The sequence below is a fragment of the Sinocyclocheilus anshuiensis genome, unplaced genomic scaffold (genome assembly GCF_001515605.1).
Source record: "Sinocyclocheilus anshuiensis isolate Anshui unplaced genomic scaffold, SAMN03320099.WGS_v1.1 scaffold2257, whole genome shotgun sequence".
NCBI lineage: Eukaryota > Metazoa > Chordata > Actinopteri > Cypriniformes > Cyprinidae > Sinocyclocheilus > Sinocyclocheilus anshuiensis.
This window is the reverse complement of record NW_015551137.1, coordinates 80,318-102,218: the sequence shown is the minus strand read 5'-3', so window position 1 is coordinate 102,218 and position 21,901 is coordinate 80,318. Positions and strand designations below refer to the sequence as shown.

Here is a 21,901-nt window from a genome sequence, read left to right as displayed (position 1 = left end):
TTTGCTTTATCAACCATTTCTGTGCAGAACACCTCATAATCTTTTTGTTTTCCAAATACAAAAGTGAACAGTTCGGCTGGAGAACTTTCGTCATATTGCATTGGGATGCAATTTGTTGCTCCTTTTCCATTGAAAGGACAATGGGAAATTGTATTTTTCCATCCCAGTTTCTCTGGCTACACCAGTCAGCTGCAGTCCGGGCTTCTCTCAGAAGAAGGATCTCCTGCAGTAAATAACAAATTTGGTCAAAGTATTTCATGTATACTGATGTTAATGCTTCAAACATGTAGTGTACATAAAGCTGTTACAACATTTTTAAGAAATATATGATCTTTTGTTATAATGAATGCTGTCTATCAGTTCTTGTGTCATTTAAGACCTTAATGGATCTTAATCAAATCCAGTTCCTAAAGAATTAATTAATTTAACTGTTATGTATCATTTATCAGGAATACCACAGATATTTGCCAGATATTTTATATTACAAAAATGTTATGTATCATTTATCAGGAATCCCACAAATATTTGCCAGATATTTTATATTACAAAAATGTTATTTCATTCAAGTACCATGTTTATATTATTCTCCATTTTTATTCTTTTTGATGACGCATGTAAAATAATCAGCAAAAACATACAAAGCAAAGTCTCAAGGATCATTATTTAAGATTAATTAATTTTTGATGTTTGTGAATGGGTTATAGGCTTCCCCCATTTAGGTGTTGCCATTGAATAAATCAAGTGAGGTTAATTTTTTTGGGGGTGGGAGGCTGTTGTTAAAAATGTCTTACCTCTTCGGTGCTTTCTGTGTCCTCACCTGTTCTGATCTCTGCAACACTTGGGGGAAAAAAAGAAAATCGGTATCTAATTACAATGGCATCAGCTTGACATGGAAATCCCCTAATGTCATGACAGGAAGAATGTATTTAGAGATGTTATACAAAGAGTATGAACGAACACCCACAATGAAAAAATATCCTCTACCTTTTCTTTCCTTCGAAAGATGTCACTTCAGAAGCACAGATTCAGCCATATATCGGCACATACTGACATTGGTTTGCAACCAATAAATCAGAACCTAAGAAATGTACAGTATTAATTTTAATGTGACAAACAGACAACTTTAACCACATTTAAGGTTTCAGTTTAATCTTTTCAATTAAGTTGCTACTTATACTGAAGTACTGCAGTTTGGAAGCCAACAATTAAAGAAGAAGTGTGAAGTCATGCTTCCATTTTATTGTACTTGGTATATAATCTCTGATTGTTGCTCCTCAAATTATATTGACACCCGTAGCTTTAGAGGCCTCAAAGCCATCACTTGCTTATCAATTTCTTTGCTTTAAATGAAATTCCTATTCTAATTGTTAATTTAGTACACATCCTCTATAGCTCACCTCAGGCAAAATCACGTCTGTTAGAAACATCTGCTTCTCAGCTGCAGTTCCAGGCACAGATATGATTCGTTCCAGTCGCTGTATTATGTCTTCTGTCTAGGGTAATATGCAAAGAAGAAACATGGAAAAATTGTTTTATACCATGCAGACAGAGAACATCATCAATACAATGCTATGTGCCATGTTTTTTTCACCCAGCCCTCTAGAGAGATGGAAACTTTTTTCTTGCCGCTGTCATCAAGTGCTTGCAAATGAGGGAATGTTGGGTCTCTGCAGTTAAAGGGGTCATATGATGCGATTTAAATTTTTCCTTTCTCTGTCGTGAAGATGCTGTGTGTTTCGTTGTGAAAGCGAAACTACTTTGTTTGGCCTTCCAAAAGAGGACGATATTGCTTCGTCATGCCTAGAGCTGATCCGTGCTGGTTGCTGAGGAAATACAACAACTTTGCGCTGTGGAACTTTGTTTGGTCTTCCAAAAATGGACACGACTAGAAATCAGTGGTTAAGTTGTATTTACAACACTATTCCAGAACACTTCAACCCAAATATTCAGATGTGTGCAGCACATTTTATGGAGAACTGTTTCCTGATCCTGGGAGAGTAGACTACAATGCCAGCTGTTCTGACTCACAGATTGTAAGTACGTTTTTTTATATTTAAAGAGTTTTTATATATTTAAAGCGGGCATTTTGGGCAACTTAAGGGGGATCGGGCATTCTCGGTGGCAGCACCAAAGTGGTGGAATAACTTGCCTCTTTACCTGCGATCGGCCACTTCTCTTCAGGTTTTTAAATCTTTAGTAAAGACATATCTTTTTAAAAAGGCTTATGGGCTGGAGTAACTGCTGTATATAGTTTTATTGTGTGTATATTTAGTGTTGTGTATTATGTCTGTCACCTTTTTATTGTAAATTTGTTATGGTTATTGGCTTAATTCTACTTCTCTGTGCAGCACGTTGGTCGGCTCTGTCGTTTTTAAATGTGCTATATAAATAAATTAAACTGAAACTGAAACTGAAACAGTGTAGAGTAGGGCTTGTTGTTTGTCATTTCTCCGATCACAAATGCAGATATGGTTTTATGATTAGGCGGCGCGATGCAACGCAACGCATAAAAAGACAGTATAAGTAATTACAATCCAGAATTATGTCTATATTATAAAATATAGTACTACTGTTTTTCATTATAAAATAACGAAAATTACACATGGTTTTGAATCAAATAAAAAAAAAAAAAGGTTATTGCAGTTAAAACATTTTGCTACACTCACCATAGTTTAAGCATGTTATTTGTAGTAAAACCGTAGTTATACAAATTGTAATTAAAAAACATTTCATTTCTCAGTGATCCCACATTTGTTACGGAAGGAGACTCACACAGAGGGTTAGAGAGAAACTGATATTTATTTCCAGCAAGTGAAGCGGAGGATACGGGCAGGTGAGTATAAAGCTAGTTCGGAAGTCCTTTGGGAAGATGAGGAGAGATAACTAGTATGGGGATTCCCAGGAGATCGTGGAAGGGAGACAGCGGATAGCACACACCTCAGACGATGAGTGACGGGGTATCCATGGAGCAAGGGCCTGGAACGAACACTGGAGGACACACTGGAGGAAACACAGGAGGTAAGTACCACTGGTAGTTAAGACTTTCAATGAATCTTACGGATATCAGAGAGAGAGAGAGAGTCCACTTCGTTGGAACGAGCTCGGACACTGGAGTGGTGTGAGGTGTGTGCTTATGAATGGGAGCTGAGGGTGATTGTTAATCCGTGACAGGTGCGTGTGATTAGAACTCAGGTGATGGTGTTCGCTGTGATTGCGAGGTGGCTGAGCCTGGCCGATCTGTGACAGTACCCCCTCCTCCACGGCCCGCTCCTGAGGGCCGAAAACCCCGACGTCGTGGTGGCCTACCTCTTTCTCGGGGCCCTGGGCGAGCTGGATGGGTGGAGTGAAAGGTTTCCAGTAGCGTGGGATCCAGGATATCAGCTCTGAGCACCCATGACCGTTCCTCTGGCCCATAGCCTTCCCAGTCCACCAGGTATTCCAAGAGCCCACCACGGCGCCGGGAGTCCAAGATCTCATCGACCTTGTAGATGGTTCCGTCCTCCTGTATTAACGGAAGAGGGGGTTCTTCCGTCGGGCCAGGCTCTGTGGAGACAGAAACAGAAGGGTAGTGAGGTTTGAGCAGTGATACGTGGAAGGAAGGGTGAATCTTGTATTGAGAAGGCAGTTGGAGTTGATATGTGACCGGGTTTACCGGTTTGAGGATGGTGAAGGGGCCAACATATCTGGGATTGAGCTTCTTGCAGGGCAGGCGCATCCTGATGTCCCGTTTTGACAGCCATACCTTCTGCCCGGGTTGGTATGATGGGTGTCTCGGCCCTTCGAAGGTCTGCTGTTGTCTTGGTTCTGTGCACTGCCCGCTGAAGCTGATGGTGAGCTGCGTCCCAGACCCTCCAGCTGATACATACAAATGTATAATAATAATAATAGTACAATTGTGGGAACTTTGCATCATCATTTTAAAAAACACCACCGCACGCCACTGAGAACAGTGTAGTTTTACCAAGCAAACAGCAGAAACGGCAAGAAAGACCGTGGCAGCTGCCAGAAACGACTAGTGGCAGCTGGGGATGCCACCGGAAGTGGCTCTGCCGCAACCTGCCGCTGCCAGGATTTGCGCTTGCTCTCTCTCTGCTATAGCCTCCGATGACGAGTCGACGAACGAATGCACGGGCACATTCACTCTCATTTTCAGTTTTGGTCACACAGGTAAAAGTAAGAAATAATTTGATACTGTAGGGTCTGTTTTTATCTGTGTACACTCAAAACAACAAAAAGCGGTGCTTTTTTTTTTTAAATAAAGAAAATGCTTTCAGCAGTCTGCCTGAGTGCGCTTAGTTGTATTTGACATTCACGAAAATGCCCATTATTAGGCCTATATTCTCTGTTTCTATCACATATTCAAGCCAAACCAACTTAAAAATGCATGATTAGGTTTTCTTTGCACAGCACAAAGCAGAATTTCAAAATATGGATATTAATTTTAATAGCCCTACAAATAAATTAAACAGTTTAACCCCTAATCACACATCATGCCAACGGTTTTTTAATTGTAAAATTTCTTTACAAGATTGATGTTTAGAATTCACTGCAGTGTTTTACATGGTCCAGTACAATTTTTTTCCTAAACAATAATAAATTATCCACAGTTTAGCCCACATAGACTCACTGTGTTAAGAGTTTTGAAAAAGTGATCCAAGTATTGGGAAATGGTCCTAGTGGTTGTAAAATAATAATAATAAAACAAGGTCAAATGCTTAAAAATATAGCCATTTTAGTATAGGTTTAAATGTATTTTGTACAATATTTATTTTCCAGTTGATAAGCAAAGTCTGATCAAATTAAGAGATCAGCTTATATAGGGCTATGAAAGTGAAGAGGAATGTGGTCGAGGAAAAAGGAAGAGGAAACCTCTTCGAATAACTTCCTCAGATGAAGAGCCAGAGGAGAGGGAAATAATTAAGAAAAAGGTATGCGGCATGTGTTTAAAACATAATATTTGATTAAATTTATATTATATTATAAACTGCAATATTGTACTGTAATAATGTGCAACTTTATCAGTCACTGTTTCAGAGTTGAAGAGCATGGTTTGTGAGCTGAAGGAGGGCTTAGTGGAAAGACGCCTCCCTGCAAAGCAGCAAAAACGAGCCATACCAGCACATGATCCACACTCATGGCAAGACAACCTGGTGGACTTCCCTGAGGCTGATGTGAGAGATGCTGTTGGTTTAAAGCACAATTGGTAAAGGCAGGGTCATTTCTGACCATTTTAGATAAAGATTTTGTCATAAGGATTTAAATATGTTTTGCGTATATTTTGACATGAGTGTAATGCACTAGAACCATACTGTATAATACAGTTTCTCAGTCATTTGTCCTACATTGACGTTATGTTTACGCAGCAATGTACAAAAATCAGAAAAGTTTTCTTTTGGTTTTTTTCTTTTACAGACATTACATTCTCAAAGCGATCCTCATTCACATGGATCTGCGAAAATGGATTTAATGCTAAAAATGAAAAAAAAAACTTTATAATGCTGTCAGGCCAATAGATGGCAATGTCACTTTGTAAAGAAACTACACGCCTATAGACTGAACATAAAAATACAGCCATTCATTGTTTGTTCGTTATAGTTCAAATTGCATTAACTGATATTAACAAATACAACTTTTTTTGATTTTAATAATGTATTAGTACATGTTGAAGTTAACATCAATGAAGATTAATAAATGCTGTAGAAGCATTATTCCTTTTTAGTTCATGTTAACTAAAGTAGTTTACTAATGTTAAATTAACTTTATTGTAAAGTGTTACCATTTTTATTTTAGATGTACTGCAATTTTTTTTAAATGTTTTAGGTGACTATTGCTGATGGAGTTACAGTGAACAAAACAAAGTCAAGTCAAGTCACCTTTATTTATATAGCGCTTTTATCAATACAGATTGTGTCAAAGCAACTGTACAGCATTAATTAGGAAAATAGTGTGTCAATAATGCAAAGTGACAATAGTAAACACTCAATTTTCAGTTAAAGGCAGTTCATCATTGAATTCAGTAATGTCATAATCCAGCTCAGTTCAGTTTAAATAGTATCTGTGCAATCAAGTCGATGATATCGCTGGAAATGAAGTGTCCCCAACTAAGCAAGCCAGAGGCGATAGCGGCAAGGAACCAAAACTCCATCGGTGACAGAATGGAGAAAAAACCTTGGGAGAAACAAGGCTCAGTCGGGGGGCCAGTTCTCCTCTGGCCAGACGAAACCAGCAGTTCAATTCCAGGCTGCAGCAAAGTCACGTTGTGCAGAGGACTCAACTGGCTCCTGTGGTCTTGTCCCGGTGGCCGTCTGAGACAAGGTCTTTACTGGGGATCTGTATCTGGGGCTCATCTAGTTGTCCTGGTCTCTGCTGACTTTCAGAGCTGTAGAGGTCCTCTCTAGGTGCTGATCCACCATCTGGTCTGGATACGTACTGGATCCGGGTGACTGCAGTGACCATCTGATCTGGATACAGACTGGATCTGGTTCAAAGCTTATGCAATGCAACCATCAGAGACCTACAAAACTTGTGTGTGATCTGCTTGGAGTGATGTTCACACGGGAGGAGCTGTCAACACACTCCTTAACTGGATTAAAGGGAGGTGCATCAGAGAGTGTGAAACCTTGCTTGGAAAAGAAGCTTGTCAATGCCATTTTTGGTATGGTACTACTTACATTCTTTTTTAATCATTGTATTATGTAAAGTTGTTCATTGTTAATTGTGGCACTAAATATTTCTCATAATTGTTTTAACTGGTTTATATATTTAGAGTACACTTTAAAGAAGTTTCCATCTGCAAATATGAACGAGCTAAGAGGGGCAGCAAGAAACAAACTTAACCTACCCTTTATGCCGAGTTCACACTGCACGATTTTCGATGTAGTTTTCAGTCAGAAATCATTGCACACTGCATGATTGTGAATCGCCGACAGCTCTAGATATTTAGCATGCCAAATATTTTGCGGGCGTCGGCGACGTGTCGGCGATTCCCTCAGATCGCGTCTTTGATAATTCACACTGCGTGATTGTCACTCGTGTGAACGAGCACCGATTTGCCTCCGATTTCGGGCATTTGTCGGCGATTTCGCAAAACCTGTCGGCGAGTGAAAAATCGGGCTAATATCGTGCAGTGTGAACTCTGCATTACTGAACAGCTTGCTTGCATTGTTAAGACAGCAATTTGTGATCTAGGGCCAGGTGATAGAATATTTGCCTTCCTATGGCGTGAGTTTGGGCTATTTTTTTTCTTTTAAGTTGTGGTTATCTCAACTTCATTTTCATTTTAAGGTGAACAAACCCTTAAAACCATATGGATATAATCTCTTGATGGTGTCCTGATGGTGAATACCCCAGAAATCTTAAAAAGGAAACTGGAAATGTGTTTACTGTAATGCAGTTACAGTGAATCACTTCCAATGTACAGTACAGGAGTTATTATTAAATATCAAACCATCATGTTTTATTATTATGATATGTACAAGGAAAGTAAGGTAACTACCCATATTGCACATTTTACATATGGTGCATCTTAAACAGGCAGATGCTTTGTAGCGTTGTCGGTCAGTGTCTTAAAGGGGTCATCGGATGCAAAATTCACTTTACAAGTTGTTTGAACATAAATGTGTGTTGGAAGTGTGTATACATCCATCTTATAATGATAAAAATCCACCCATTTTTTTTTTTTTTTTTAAATCCCTATTTTAAAATCCCCTTTCTCAAATCAGGCTGTTCTGAGATTCCTGTCAGAATGACGTAATTCTGTACAGGCCCCTCCCACAATAGTTTATTGACAAGGCCGTCTTACCTTAGACCTGCCCTGAGTGAGCTGTGAGCTGTCTGCTATGTGTCGACTCCGGTGCAGGGGAAGGCAAGAATGTCTCCTAAGCGATTGAGATGTTTTGTTGTTGGATGTAATAATGAACATAGCAGTCGTCATTTACTCCTGACATCTGAGCCGCTGAAGACGCAGAGGATTAAAGTTACTTTAGTTTTTGAAGGGAATGCGCCGATCCCCGATCTGCCTAAATGCGTTTAAGTTCGCGCGAATCATTCATGATCCAGCTTCAACTACAGAAGAAGTGAGTATAAGGGTTTTTATGAATCTTTGCAAATCACCTTTCCTAATAATGTGCTAGTTAGCAAGTTTCGCGGCTGAAGTTTACAGTCTGCTCGTCACCCTACGGAAGAGAGGGGTGGGGTCAGTAGAGCTCATTAGCATTTAAAGCATCATGGACTAGAACAGCATGCTGAAAACAGCTGATTTTGACAGAATAAAAAGGGAGTTTTTTACACTACCATTGAGAAATTTTAACCAAAGTATGTTATAGACTTTTCATTAAGACCCTAAAGAATCATATCAACTTGTGGAAAATGGGCATCCGATGACCCCTTTAAAAGGTGCTGTATAGATTTTTTTAATGTAATGACTTCTGCATTTGTCATGGGTTGCTACTTTGAGGAGCACGGAGCGAGGAACGAGGAGATGCGAAATTCATTTCAAACAGTCTTTAATAAACTTCCAAAGGAACCAGGAGAACACACGTAGCAATGTAGACAAAACAATTCCAGACAAAGAAACTCAGAACAGGCTAGAACTAAATAGGGCAGATAACGAGGGGCAGACAGGTGAGGAGGATAACTAATAATGAGATACACCTGGAACAAATCAAACTACATTGGGACAGGAACAGGAAGGACCAAATAAGGAAAACAGGAACTCAACAGGAACATACACGTAACAGTACCATCAGGGAGGGGGGGGTCGGGCAGATCAGGGAGCCATGGCGGATCAGGGGACTCAGAAGGCCATGGCAGATCCTCCGTGGCCTTAGCTGGCTCGGCCACAGGTATATGCCCCCCCCCCAAAAAATTTCATGGAGAAATCTAGGAATCCTGGGGGGCACTCTGGAGGAGCGGGCACTAGATGGCGCTCTAGAAAGCACTTACGAGGAGCGGGCACTGGAGCGAGCTCTGGGGCTGGAGCCGACACTGGAGCGAGCTCTGGCTGGGGTGAACTGTGGATCAGGAGCCCTCCGTGGGCTTAACTCGGGAACAGGAGCCCTTCCTTGATTGAACTGGGGATCAGGGTAGTTCTTACGTGGTGCTGGCACTGGAGGGTGCTCTGGAGGAGCAGGCACAGCAAAGTGCTTTCGAGGAGCTGGCACTGGAGCGAGCTCTGGGGCTGGAACGAGCTCTGGAAGGTGCCGACACTGGAGCGAGCTCTGGGGCTGCAGCGAGCTCTGGAAGGCACTTACGAGGAGCAGGCACTGGTGCTGGAACCGACACTGGGGCCTCATGAACACATGGTTGGCTTGCCATACTAATGTTCGTTGGGCTTGCCGTATTAACGGCCGGTGAACTAGAGTATGCCGCGGACGGCGGCGGGCTTGCGTGAGCCGCGGATGGCAGGCTGGTTCTGGCTCCGGGCAGGACGCTCTCCAGACACCGGAGAATTCCTGCCCTCCAACTCAGTCCCGTGGTGTCTGGGAGGTCCACGGGGCGATGGTAGTTGGCCCCGAGCCAGAACAGAGAATTAATTGTGGAGTCATCGAGGGCCATAGCCACGGCGAGCCTGCAAAACTCCCAGGAATACTCGACAAAGGGGAGATCTAGGCGAGCCAAGGAGGAGAACCGAGCGGCAATTTCCTTAGCCGCGGGGAAAATGAAAACAAAAAAACTTCTCAAAAGGCGGAAAAAAACAAACGCGAGGAAAAGTCGTCGCTCACTCTTTGTTTGGGTCTGGAATTCTGTCACGGGTTGCTACTGTGAGGAGCACGGAGCGAGGAACGAGATGCGAAATTCATTTCAAACTGTCTTTAAGAAACTTCCAAAGGAACCAGGAGAACACACGCAGCAATGTAGACAAAACAATTCCAGACAAAGAAACTCAGAACAGGCTAGAACTAAATAGGGCAGATAGCGAGGTGCAGACAGGTGAGGAGGATAACTAATAATGAGATACACCTGGAACAAATCAAACTACATTGGGACAGGAACAGGAAGGACCAAATAAGTAAAACAGGAACTCAACGGGAACAAACACGTGACAGAATTATGCTGATGTATTGTTTGTTTGTGTGTATTTTACAGATCTTACAACATTCTAGACGAGGAGTAAAGGATGTTGGATACAATTTCTGACTTTCTATAAATCTGTTTGTAAAATACATGTTCTATGTTTTATTGTTTTGGTGTTATAACTTTGAACACATTTAACAAATGCCTATTACTGGGGTCTAAGCAGATGAAAAATGCTAAATAACACAACTGTCTTGTATTGTATTGTCTTGTATCCTGTATAGGTTCATTAGTTAATTTGGGTTTATTTTTGCCCTTTTAATTTTATTGGTTTGTATCAGAAATCATTAAATAAATGTGATAAGACTAAAAATACATAAAGGCACAGTAGGAATATAAATTCAAATAAAATAAATAAAACCAAACTTTTCTGTATCAAAATGTAGAGTATCAAATTTTCAGATTGTTCTGTTACACATAAAAAGTGTCAGGTAAGTTTTCAATCACATTTTTATCTTCAAACTGTCTTTTTAACTTGTGTCTGGTTCAAATATAAATTAACTATTTCCTTTAAAAGAACATTAATGAATGTATATGGTACATAATTCTCATTTTTTGTTTTTAAAACCTTTTTTCCAGCCTGCTATAATGACCTGTCGCAACTATACCCCCATGAAACATTATAGGACCTGATGAAAAGTGAGTTCTATTGGCAGTTCAAGTGCATTTGTGGTAAGTAAATTTATAAAACAATTAACTTTTGTCAAAGCAGTTTTAGTATAACTTCTAGGGGTTGTGTGGAACCATGATCTGTACGGACCAGGCCCCACGGTTCGGCACGCATGTGTTTCGCGGATTAATTGCAAGTTTAACCACCATAGATTGAAAGCTTATAATTTGCACATGTTTTGTCTTGCTAGTTTACACATTTAATAGATTTTAAACCATTCCAGCGCTAGAAGAGGCAAAAGAGAATATAATTCAAAAGTTAATTGTTTTATAAATTTATCTCTGGTCTCTGGCTTTCAACATCTACAAAAACAAACATGATTTTACTCTTAGAAAAAAAAAAAAAAAAAAAAAGATAAAACATATCAGAACTATTGCCCCTTTAAATGTAAATGAATGGGAGATGACAGCAAATATAATTTTTGTATTTGCATTTGCTCTAATAGCAAAAGTAAAAATCAGCAGTAGCATTTCCATGACTTTCCAAAAAAAGGGAAAAAAATATAGAGAGAGTGTTGATGTTGGTCAGAAGAGAGAATGATCAGGGCTCCAGACTAACATTTGAGAGCAGTGGCACCAGCGCCACTAAGTTCTACAGATGGTGGCGCCAGAAGCAGATTTGGTAGCACTGAGGGTGGTGTGCGGGAGTATTAAAATATAGATAATTTAATCATAAAATTACTATTGTTTTGCATCAATAAGTGCAGTTACTAATAATATTAAATGTTAATTTCTTGTTTATTTTTCTTTTGTTTATTGTTTATACAGATTTGACAGTAAAGCACTAAGCTTGAGTTAAGATGCATACAAAATGTACTTTTTATTAACAACAGTAACAGGTGCAAAATCTCCAAATTATTCTTCAAGAATATGGACCTGACCAACTTCAGTGATTATGTGTGATTTAGTAGCAAATTTAAGAAAAGTTTGTTTTTCAAGGCACTTTGTGACTTTTCTATACTTCAAACACAAAAAAGTGTAAAATTCTGACAAAATCGGATTTCTTGATGATTTGATAATAGTGATTTTATAATTTCAAAATATAGAGAAAAAGTAGAAATGAATGACTAATAAGCCAATAATTTCTCCTCTGCTGCTGTCTACTGGTTATAATTGTGATTTGATGTACTTTTAAAATTTTACATAAGTCTTTGTTTACCACAAAGTATATTTTGGTCATCCCATTAAAAATAACATTCAAACTGGATCATTTTAGAGCTTTAAAGTGCTGGAAATAGTTGTGTGAAATGCTTGAAAGTCATTGAAAAGTGCTTGAAATTCTCTCTTAAAAGGTTGTACAAAACCTGAAATGAATTATGTAATGCATTCGACTATTTCTACCACAACACCATGGTTACAGTTAGTGTTCCTGACGTATGTCAGCGCTGTTTATAACAGAGAATTCTGTACAGAATTTGAATGCTTTTCACTAGATCTCGCAGCAACCTTATCATTGTGCGGTGAATTCAAACGCTTCTCACTGGATCTCGCAGCACTGTTGCATCTGTGCAGTAACAGTGTCGCGAAATCAACTTTGGCTCTCGAGGTAAGCTGTTCTGAGCTCGGACAAGTTTGCAAAGTTTGGTCACAGTCTGGATCCCTGATGATGTCAAATTGGCCATCACTCCCTCAGCCGTTGTATTAGAAACACCCTTGCAGCAGTATAAGCTTTCTAAGTTGTTTACATTTATTGTTACTGTAATGTTTTGTGCTTTGAGACATGAGGTTGAGGAAATTATTTTCTGTATATTCTTTCTCTTTTCTGTGCTTATGTTCCTAGATTCTTCCATGCTGATGGCCTGCTGTATCCCAGCTGAGTTGGAGCAGATTTCCTGTCAGAGAACATCTCCAAGACGCTATGAATCATATGACTAGTAAGTAAATTTTCAAACATACACTTACTGTTCAAAAGTTTGGGGTTGGTACAATTTGTTATGTTTTTAAAAGACGGAAGACTTCCAAGGATCAGCAGCTGGCCTATGAAGAAACCAGGGAGAAACCAGACATAAAAGCTTGTCGCCAATTGCTGGTGAGTAGCATTGCTCATGTGTTTATTCAGGGTGGCCGCGGGTCCTTAAAAAGTCTTAAATAAAGTTTCCCTAATAAAAGGCCCTAAAAAGTATTAAATTGTCTTAAATTCAGATTCAATGGCTCTTAAATATTTGTGGTCATGTTACCTTAAAAATGTCTTCAGTCTGACAGACTGTAAACAGTCATTGGACAAACCGAAGACTTATTTATTTATTTTTCCCCACGGTAGTTACCGCATCATCAGAGGTAGCAGAATTCAGGTCGAACTACAGCTAGCTGGCCAGCCTCCTAGCTGGTTTAAAATGGGTAAATGAATGTTTATTGAAAATGTCTCGAGAACGGTGAGTCCACGCGATCTCATTCCTAAATTACAACGATTTGCCTGTCTATTAAACTTTTGACAAAATCTCACTGAAACATTCAAATCTGCATAGACGCTGCCGCTGATCCAGACAATTGAGCAGTTGTCATGTATAGGTATGAAACAGCTTCACAGTCGTTTCAACCACACAGTATTGTTATTTCTGTTACAAATAGTTCGGATATAAACACTGATGTCTACGTTAGCGATCAAGGGACAGATTTACTAACAGTTTGCACCAGCGCAAACCCTCTTTTGGCATTAAAAATCTACTGTCAGGATTTAAAGACACGCAGTGAGATATTAGCACTAAAAAAAGGCGTGGACACAGTTATCTTTGCAGCTGACCTTATTTCATATGCATTTGTAGGAGTTTCCCTTTCAGACACTAAATTTATGGGAGGAGAGTATTTAAATGAATCATGCAGCACAATTTACTAAGATTTGCACTCGTCAATTTACTGGCATTTGACCCATTATTTAACACCCCTAAAAAGCATGTCTTTAAACAGACAGTAATTAGCACTGCGCTTGGTAGATTGCGTTGGTCATTATGGAAATGAGATGTTGCGTCTGTGTTCTCTGTGTGTGCGCCTTGTCAGTAAATCACACACAGAAATTTCTATTCCCATCGGTGCTTTTATGGAATTGAGCTCTAACGCTAATTTGCCCTGTTTAGTAAATCTGGCCCCAAAAAGTGAATCACCCAAGTTACATGGCACTTCAAATAAAGATTGTATCTATTACATCGTTAAGCCACTAAGTGGTGACAAGTGACTTAAAAAAATTAATTTGTCATTGAATCATTCATTCAAGAGATTCGTTCAAAAACACTGATTCATCCAGTAATGAAGCAATTAAGTAATTATGTGAGTCATTGAATCAATAAGTTATAGTGAGTCATTGAATCATTCATTCTAAGAATTAAAAAATAAAATAATTCAGATTAATTAAACATTTTAAATAGACTGCGAGTAAACGGTAGCATTTTGCAAGCTTTTTTTCTGCCAGAGCGACTAAATTTTGTTAGAGGTTGCTCTGGTGCCGCCACCACATTGCAACTGATAATGATAAACATCAAGCGGCAAATGAAACGAAACAGCGCTACTCGTTTGAGCTGTGCAGCACGAACCATTTATCAGCACTGAGCAATAATAGTAAGTGCAGCGCGAGCTCAGTGCGCGCCAATCTTGATCATGTGACACTGCTTACTAGAGGTCGACCGATATGGGTTTTTCACTGGCCGATGCCGATATTTAGAAATCAGGGCAGCTGATGGACGATATATGATGCCGATTTTTTTGGCCGATATGTTTGGCCGATTTTCATAAAAGTGAGTGAGTAAATTTTTGCAGGGTACAAGATAGTAATAGTAGTAGTAGCCCAATTCAGAGTAATAATACATGGCTCAAAACTTAAAGGGGTCATATGATGTTGCTAAAAAGAACATTATTTTGTGTATTTGGTGTAATGAAATTTGAAGTGTAAAGTTAAAAAAACACATTAAATTTATGTTTGCTGACAGACACCAGTGTTTCCCACAGACTTGCAAATGCAAATTCATTCTCTGCCAGCAGGAGGCATTGTTGGAGCGGGAGATATAGTGGTTTCCCTGGTAACGGTTGTAATCAAATAAGCGCTGTGCTCACAAACGCTACTTTATCAGGCATTACAGGAAAGACGAAATGAAAATTACATCGAAGCTTTTCTAAAGACAGTCGGTTCTTTTCATAAATACATTCGTACACACACATTTCACGAGGAAAGTTAACGTGCACGTTATAATCAGTTTCGTCTGAATTGCATGTTTTTACTTTCACATGCAAATGACTTGTTGCACTTATGATTATGATAACTTTCCGGCATCAATTCTAGTAGGGTAAAACATAATTACGCTTTCGAAACGGTCTGTTTTGCCCTGCCATCATTAGCTGAAGCTGTGTGTGAACAAGAAGCGGCTGCAGAGTGTGAGTTGCTCCGTCTCTCATGCAGCCAGAGAGAGATTATCCGGTGTTCCGCAACAATGCTTAGCTGCCCGCAGATGCGCCTGCCTATGAATCGGCCTAATTTGCAACACAATCGGCCGATGCCGATAAATTAAAAAATGCCAAAAACAGGCCGATTAATCGGCCGGCCGATCAATTGGTCGACCTCTACTGCTTACACAGCACTAGGAGATCCAGTGAGAAAGCATTTGAATTCGCCGCAAAATTAGCAACATCACTGCGAGATCTAGTGGGAAGTATTCAGATTCAGCGCAGAATTCTCTGCTTTAGACCACAGATATCGGATCAAATAGCACTGCCATGGAAACCAGGAGAAACACTGTGCCACGAACAAGTTAAGTCTTCCTAGTCTACAAATCACCATGGATTTAATGTAGTAATGCTTACTGAAACTATGGTATTGTGGAGGAAATACTCCAGGGTTTCAGGGTTCATGAAAACTTTTGAGAGTGAAATTCTAGCACTTTTCAATGATTTTTTTAAAGTGCTTCACACTTTTTCCAGCACTTAAAAGCTCTAAATATTATCCAGTTTCAGTGTTGTTTTAATGTGATGATTTGTAAACTAAAAGTTTAACGATGAAGGAAAACTAACACTTCTGTAAAAATTACCACTAGATAGCAACAGAAAAGAACGTATTGACTCCCTAATAAATGGAAAAGTAGGAAAAGTCTTATGAAAAACAAAAACTTCTTCAAATTGTGACTGAATTACACAGAACGCATAAAAGTTTAACGATGAAGGAAAACTAACACTTCTGTAAAAATTACCACTAGATAGCAACAGAAAAGAACGTATTGAAAAGTAGGAAAAGTCTTATGAAAAACAAAAACTTCTTCAACTTGTGACTGAATTACACAGAACGCAAGTAAAGAGTGCCTCTTTAAAGCTGTCGGTTAGTTCAGTATGGTACATTTAATAAAAGAAGAATATTTAAATTTTTCCTTATAAAAATGTTTTTGCACGTTACTGTAAATAAGTTAATTTTATCTGCATCTCAATTCAAGCTCATTGCTTTACTGTCAAATTTCCAATGAATAAACGTAATATTATTAGTAACTGCACTTATTAATGCAAAACAATAGTAATATGATTAAATGATCTTTTATGATTTAAAAAAAAACAAAAACCTGCACCACCAAATCAGGTGCTGGCGCCACCTTCTGTAGAACTTAGTGGCAGCAGCGCCACTGCTCTCAAATGTTAGTCTGGAGCCCTGAGTATGTTATTTTGTTTAGTAGTCTGTCCAGAATCGTGGAGAAACATATGTCAACTTATTTCCTAAATATCTGCAAACATATGGTATTTTTATGCTTCAGTACAGTCAAAAAATTGCATACAGGATAATACATTCTGTTGGTCATATAATGTACATTCTTTTTGCTTAGCTTCAGGTCCTTATCACCCTTTTAAGGTTATTTGTGATAACACCAGCTGAATGGACATTATTGCACTTATTACATGGCTAGATGAGTGTGCAACTGACCAATAACAACTGAGTATTCCAGCAAGCTGTGTATTAATATTGTGTATATATATTCTTCTCATTTTTAGGTCCTGAGACCATATGGGGTGAAGATCAAGACAACCAAACCAAAAGTGGACTGTAAACTACTGGACTATATGATAGACTTCATACTGACAACTACTGCCATGTATGCAGCATCAGAAGTTTTTGAAAAGAGGGGTGTTTCCTTCACCAAGTAAAAGAGTGGAGGATTCATCTGGCCTTCATCTGCCCCCATGAGGTGACTCGATGTAGAATAAATCAGCTTGCTTTAGGCCTGAAATGACTGAAATCTTAATCTCATGTGAGTTTATATCATTTTAAACATTCTTAAAAGTACTTCTCATTTGTTGTGAATGTATTTTGTAGTATGTGTAAAACTTTTCCAATGAAAGATCCTTTTTTACCTTTAATGATATTGTAATCAAGGTTGTTAATGCGACCTTGATGCGCGCCCTATGGACTGCACACATCTGCCTGTGTTGGGCTTGTGTTTAAAGGTTGTATAAAACTAGGCCTGCAACAACTAATGGATAATGAAAAGAATCGTCAACGAATTTGATTAGTGCATCAAAACAAACAGACCGCTCATAATTCTGACTAAAATACACATTTTGCTCAAATATTTTTTGTTAGAAATTAAAGTGGAAGTGAAGCAGTCAGTCATGTTTACATTATTTAGTAAATTGACTTCCAACTTTAATTAAAAAATATATAACAAACATGATTAATGTAACCATTTTAAAGAAAAAGGCTGTTTCGTTATAGCTTTTGGAGCAGGGGCGCCACCATCTTGCAGTACCACCGCGTGTGACGTCACGGGGTTGGTTCACTCCGATGGCTCGCTCCGTTGGCCAGTTAAGTAATATATAAGCTAGGCATGGGCCAGTATGAGATTTTGACGGTATGATAACCTTAATCAAAAATATCACGGTTTCACGGTATTGTCGTTATAGCTCTAAAAGGTGTTATTTTTAAATGACTGGGTATGTTCCGCTGAACACAATATATTTTGTTTTTGAGCAACATACAGAATATTAGGAACAGTAGAATTTGTTTATTTTTTTCTATGATTTGTTTCCTACAAAGAAGAAAGAAGACTGACGTCTTTATTTAACCTAATCTGTAATTACAGTTATTTAATTTTAGTTATATAATTCATATACATATCATTTATATCATTTCATATCATTTAGTTATATCATTTCATATACATCATTTGATTTAATAATAACCCAATTTGAAGCAAAAGCAGAATGTTCTGACTAGATTTGTGAAATTATACTACATGCCTGAACGAAGCAGCAGAAGCTCTGAATGAGATGCAGATTCACTCTCTGACAGCAGGAGGCGCTTCTGGAACACCAGATACAGTGTTTCCTCGGTTACTGCTGTAAACAAAACAGCGCTGCGCTGAAACACTGCTTTAATGTGAATTATACAGAGACGAGATGAAAAGAAAAATACCACGCAAACTTTTCTGAAGACAGTCAGTTCCCATCAGAAACGCATTCATATAAACCCCCAAACCAATATTGAGGATTTTCTTCCAATAGTTCGTGCATCATGAACAGTGAGTGATCTGCCTGCTACAGTAATTTTCTCTGTGCGTCCGTCTTCAGCATCTCTGGCCTGTGTTAACGGGCGTTTACAGACTTCATATTTTCACATAAATTACATTTTGGAAAACGATTGCATTATAACGCATGTAGCGAATCAGCTCAAAGGGGAAATATGAATAATTAATCATAACTAGTTATAATTAATTATAAATATTTAGATCCGGTGTAAGTATTTACTTGACCTCTCAGGGTCAACTTTCTGTCAATTCTAAGAACGTTCATTTCCTGGTTAAGGTAAATAACTTTCTTACTGTACAATACTACACAGAGCATTTAGCAAAATTCTGCATGATTAGGGACTGCGGTTATGAGCAAACAATGAACAACCTCAAGTGTGATACAAGTAAGACTTTATTAACTACATAAAAACTTTAAAACTAGTCTAACATACACATACACCCCCACACACACACACGCATACAGTTGGTATAGGAAAAGGGGTTAAAGCTTGGGCAGTAAAAAAGAAGAGAAATAAAAATACGAAGCTATGGTACCATCTGATATTCAGCAGATCTACATGGGAGACTTCTCCATGAGACTGAACACTAACTCGCCATCTCATTTCTCCCACAGACAGCAGCGTGTGACCGACCAGCCCCACAGGAGCACTGCACGGACCCTCTGCACTGGGAAGACGGAAGAGAGCACTCACGGCACCGGAGCACCGACCTGGACCTTTCTCCCTAGCACCCACCACACTAATAAATCCACCCTCCGGGATATTCTTAAGATATCCTTGTCGTGTGATTCTTCACCCCGTTACAGGTGTTACAGAGTATTTGTTAAATATAACTAAAAATATATATATATATATTGTGTGTCTGATTGGTCCAGACGCTACACGCAGTTTGTGCAAGTCCAGAACAGAGACGAGTTGCTTGCAATAAGACAAAAAACGCCCGGTTGCCGATCGCGTAAGTTCCAGGGGAATCTCCTTAAGTTCGTCCATCCTACACACACGTGACTGACTGTTCGCTCGCACCAACAGGAGGAGGAGGGTCGTGTTACTCTCTACACTGCACTCAACCTGAGGGATTCCTACACTTTCAGTCTTTGAGGAGACATGAAAAACAGCGCATACTGCAGGAACGGTATAACGTAAAATATTAGCAGTTTTGAAACCGTGAAATTTCAAACCGCGGTATACCTTGAAACCGGTAATCGGCCCATGCCTAATATAAGCATTTATTTACTTTTTTAACACGCTTGTTTAAATGGAGAAAGACAAACTTGAAAGGACTGATGAGCCCATAATAAGTGCAAATGCTTATGCATTTTAGCCAATACGGCTAGGTGACCGAGTTGTACTGCCGTTACAGGTGGAAGAAGTCGTGAACCGGCTCTGGTTTGGGGTGAAGAGCGGGTCGGAAACAAATCGCGTTTGCATGGATACTCTCAAAACAGCCATTAACATAATATTCTGTGCATTTGCTCAAGCAGACTAGAAAGAGGATGCAATTTGGTACTCGCGTGCAGTCCGAGCCAAGCGCTTTTTGCGTGTGTGCATAGGTGGAGCGTGTGCAAGGCTGGGGAATTAAATTGTAATCACATTAAATACAAATTCAATCTCATTAAACATATTTTATTAGCCTACATGACACCCATGTCTGGTTCTTGCCTAAAAAGAAAGGTTTATGATGTTTGTATTGGTTCCCCCTCCGCCTATGTGTGTGTGTGTGTGTGTGTGTGTGTGTGTGTTTGTGTGTGTGTGCGCGCAAAGAAACAATCTGTCACAGCGCGCGAGTACCGCATTAAAATCTCTTTCGTGCTGACACTTTTGAATGGCTTAAAATGCTTTAATGTTTAAACTGACAAGGCTTAAAACACGTGAGAATGATAGAGCAGCACTAACGCAATCATTCAGATAGGTGATTAGCTAAACGGCATTCTCTTAACAGCAGGTAAATGGATAGCTTTCTTTTCAGAAAGCCCCTCGCGCCCTCCCGCTTTCTTCCTCCCAGGAGCTTGTGTCCAGGCCGTGTAGGATGACTTCAGCGCTCGCTGGACGGGCCTACTCGTCTGCTGGACAAGCGGTCTCGGCCCTTCCCTCTATGGCGGTCCTACAATATGACGGCTCAGGCAATCGGCAGATCCATGGCGAGCCTTGTGGTGCTTGAGTGCCACTTATGGTTGACCCTCACGGAGATCAAGGATGCGAATAAGGTCCCCTTCCTCGACTCCCTGGTCTCCCCTCTGGCCTGTTTGGACCTGCGGTGGAAGGGTTCGCTGAGCGATTCACCACTGCGCAGAAGTCGTCTCAGGCAATGTGACACTTCTTGCCAAAGCGCTCCAGTTTTGCAGCTCCTGCCAGTCACCCCAAGATGGTGCTGACTCAGCAGCCCGCATCATCGGCTGCACTGCCAGCATTTAAGCCTGAGCCCCGACATCGCTCCCGCTGGTCTGCAGAAGGAAGGTGGTCTTGACAGATGCTTCCAACACGGGTTGGGGAGCACTGTGCGATGGTAAACCGGCTTTCAGCCATTGGTCGAAAGAAGAGAGTCGGCTTCACATCAACTGCCTGGAAATGCTGGCAGTATGTTTGGGCCTTCGCACCTTTCTGCCAGACCTAAGGGGACACGACGTGCTAGTCCGCTCAGACAGCATGACAGTGGTGTCATATATAAATCGCCAGGGCGGTCTCTCCTTGAAGCGCATCTTCATGCTAATAGAGCACCTCCTGGAATGGGCTTAGATCAACTTGTGCTCGCTAAGGGCAGAGCATGTGCCGGGCAGGTTGAACCAAGGAGCAGACATGCTATCTCGGAGCAACATACCCTCAGAAGAGTGGATGCTCCACCCACATATGGTTCAAAGAATCTGGGAACAGCCTCACACGCTCCTATAGCTGGCCAGTTGGTGGGCAGGAACAACCTAGTTGTTCGCTTTTTGAAGGGGTCTAGGAGGCTCAACCCACTTCGCCCTATCACCGTTCCTACATGGGACCTGCCCACGGTGTTGAGGGCTCTGAAGGAGGCCCTCCCTTCGAGCCGCTACAGTCCATTGACCTTCGTCCCCTGACTCTAAAAACCGCTCTGCTACTGACGTTAGCATCGGTAAAGCGTATGGGGGATCTGCAGGCGCTCTCAGTGAGCCCCACCTGCCGCAAATTCGGGCCCAACGGCGCTACAGCCCGTTGACCTTCGTTCCCTGATGCTAAAGACCGCTCTGCTACTGGCTTTAGCATCGGTAAAGCGTATGGGAGATCTGCAGGCGCTCTCGTGAGCCCCAACTGCCTCGAATCCAGGTCCAACGACTCCAAGGTCGTCCTGAAGCCAAGGCATGGTTATGTACCTAAAGTGCTCTCGACTCTGTTCAGAGCGCAGGTAATAGCTCTTTCGGCGCTTCCTCCTTCGGAGCAGGACCAAGAGCTGAATTTACTCTGCCCCATCAGGGCATTGAAAATATATATTGAGCGTTCTGCCCCGTTCAGGCAGTCGGAACAGCTTTTTGTATGCCAATGGATAATAAATTTCCAAATGGATAATAGTGATAGTGTTCCTGTGGCTCAGTGGTAGAGCATTGTGTCAGCAGTGCAAAAGGTTGTGGGTTCAATTCCCAGGGAACACACATACTTGTAAAAAATGTATAGCCTGAATGCACTGTAAGTCGCTTTGGATAAAAGTGTCTGCTA

The 21,901-nt window shown here is 40.4% G+C and overlaps 1 long non-coding RNA gene across 1 annotated transcript; it reads left to right on the top strand.

The window, feature by feature from the left end:
* The first annotated feature begins 10,707 nt into the window (after window positions 1-10,707).
* Window positions 10,708-12,737, top strand: LOC107663248 (uncharacterized). Its single transcript, XR_001631309.1, has 3 exons — window positions 10,708-10,746; window positions 12,524-12,617; window positions 12,691-12,737. It is a non-coding gene; the product is annotated as an uncharacterized LOC107663248 (long non-coding RNA).
* Window positions 12,738-21,901: the final 9,164 nt, after the last annotated feature.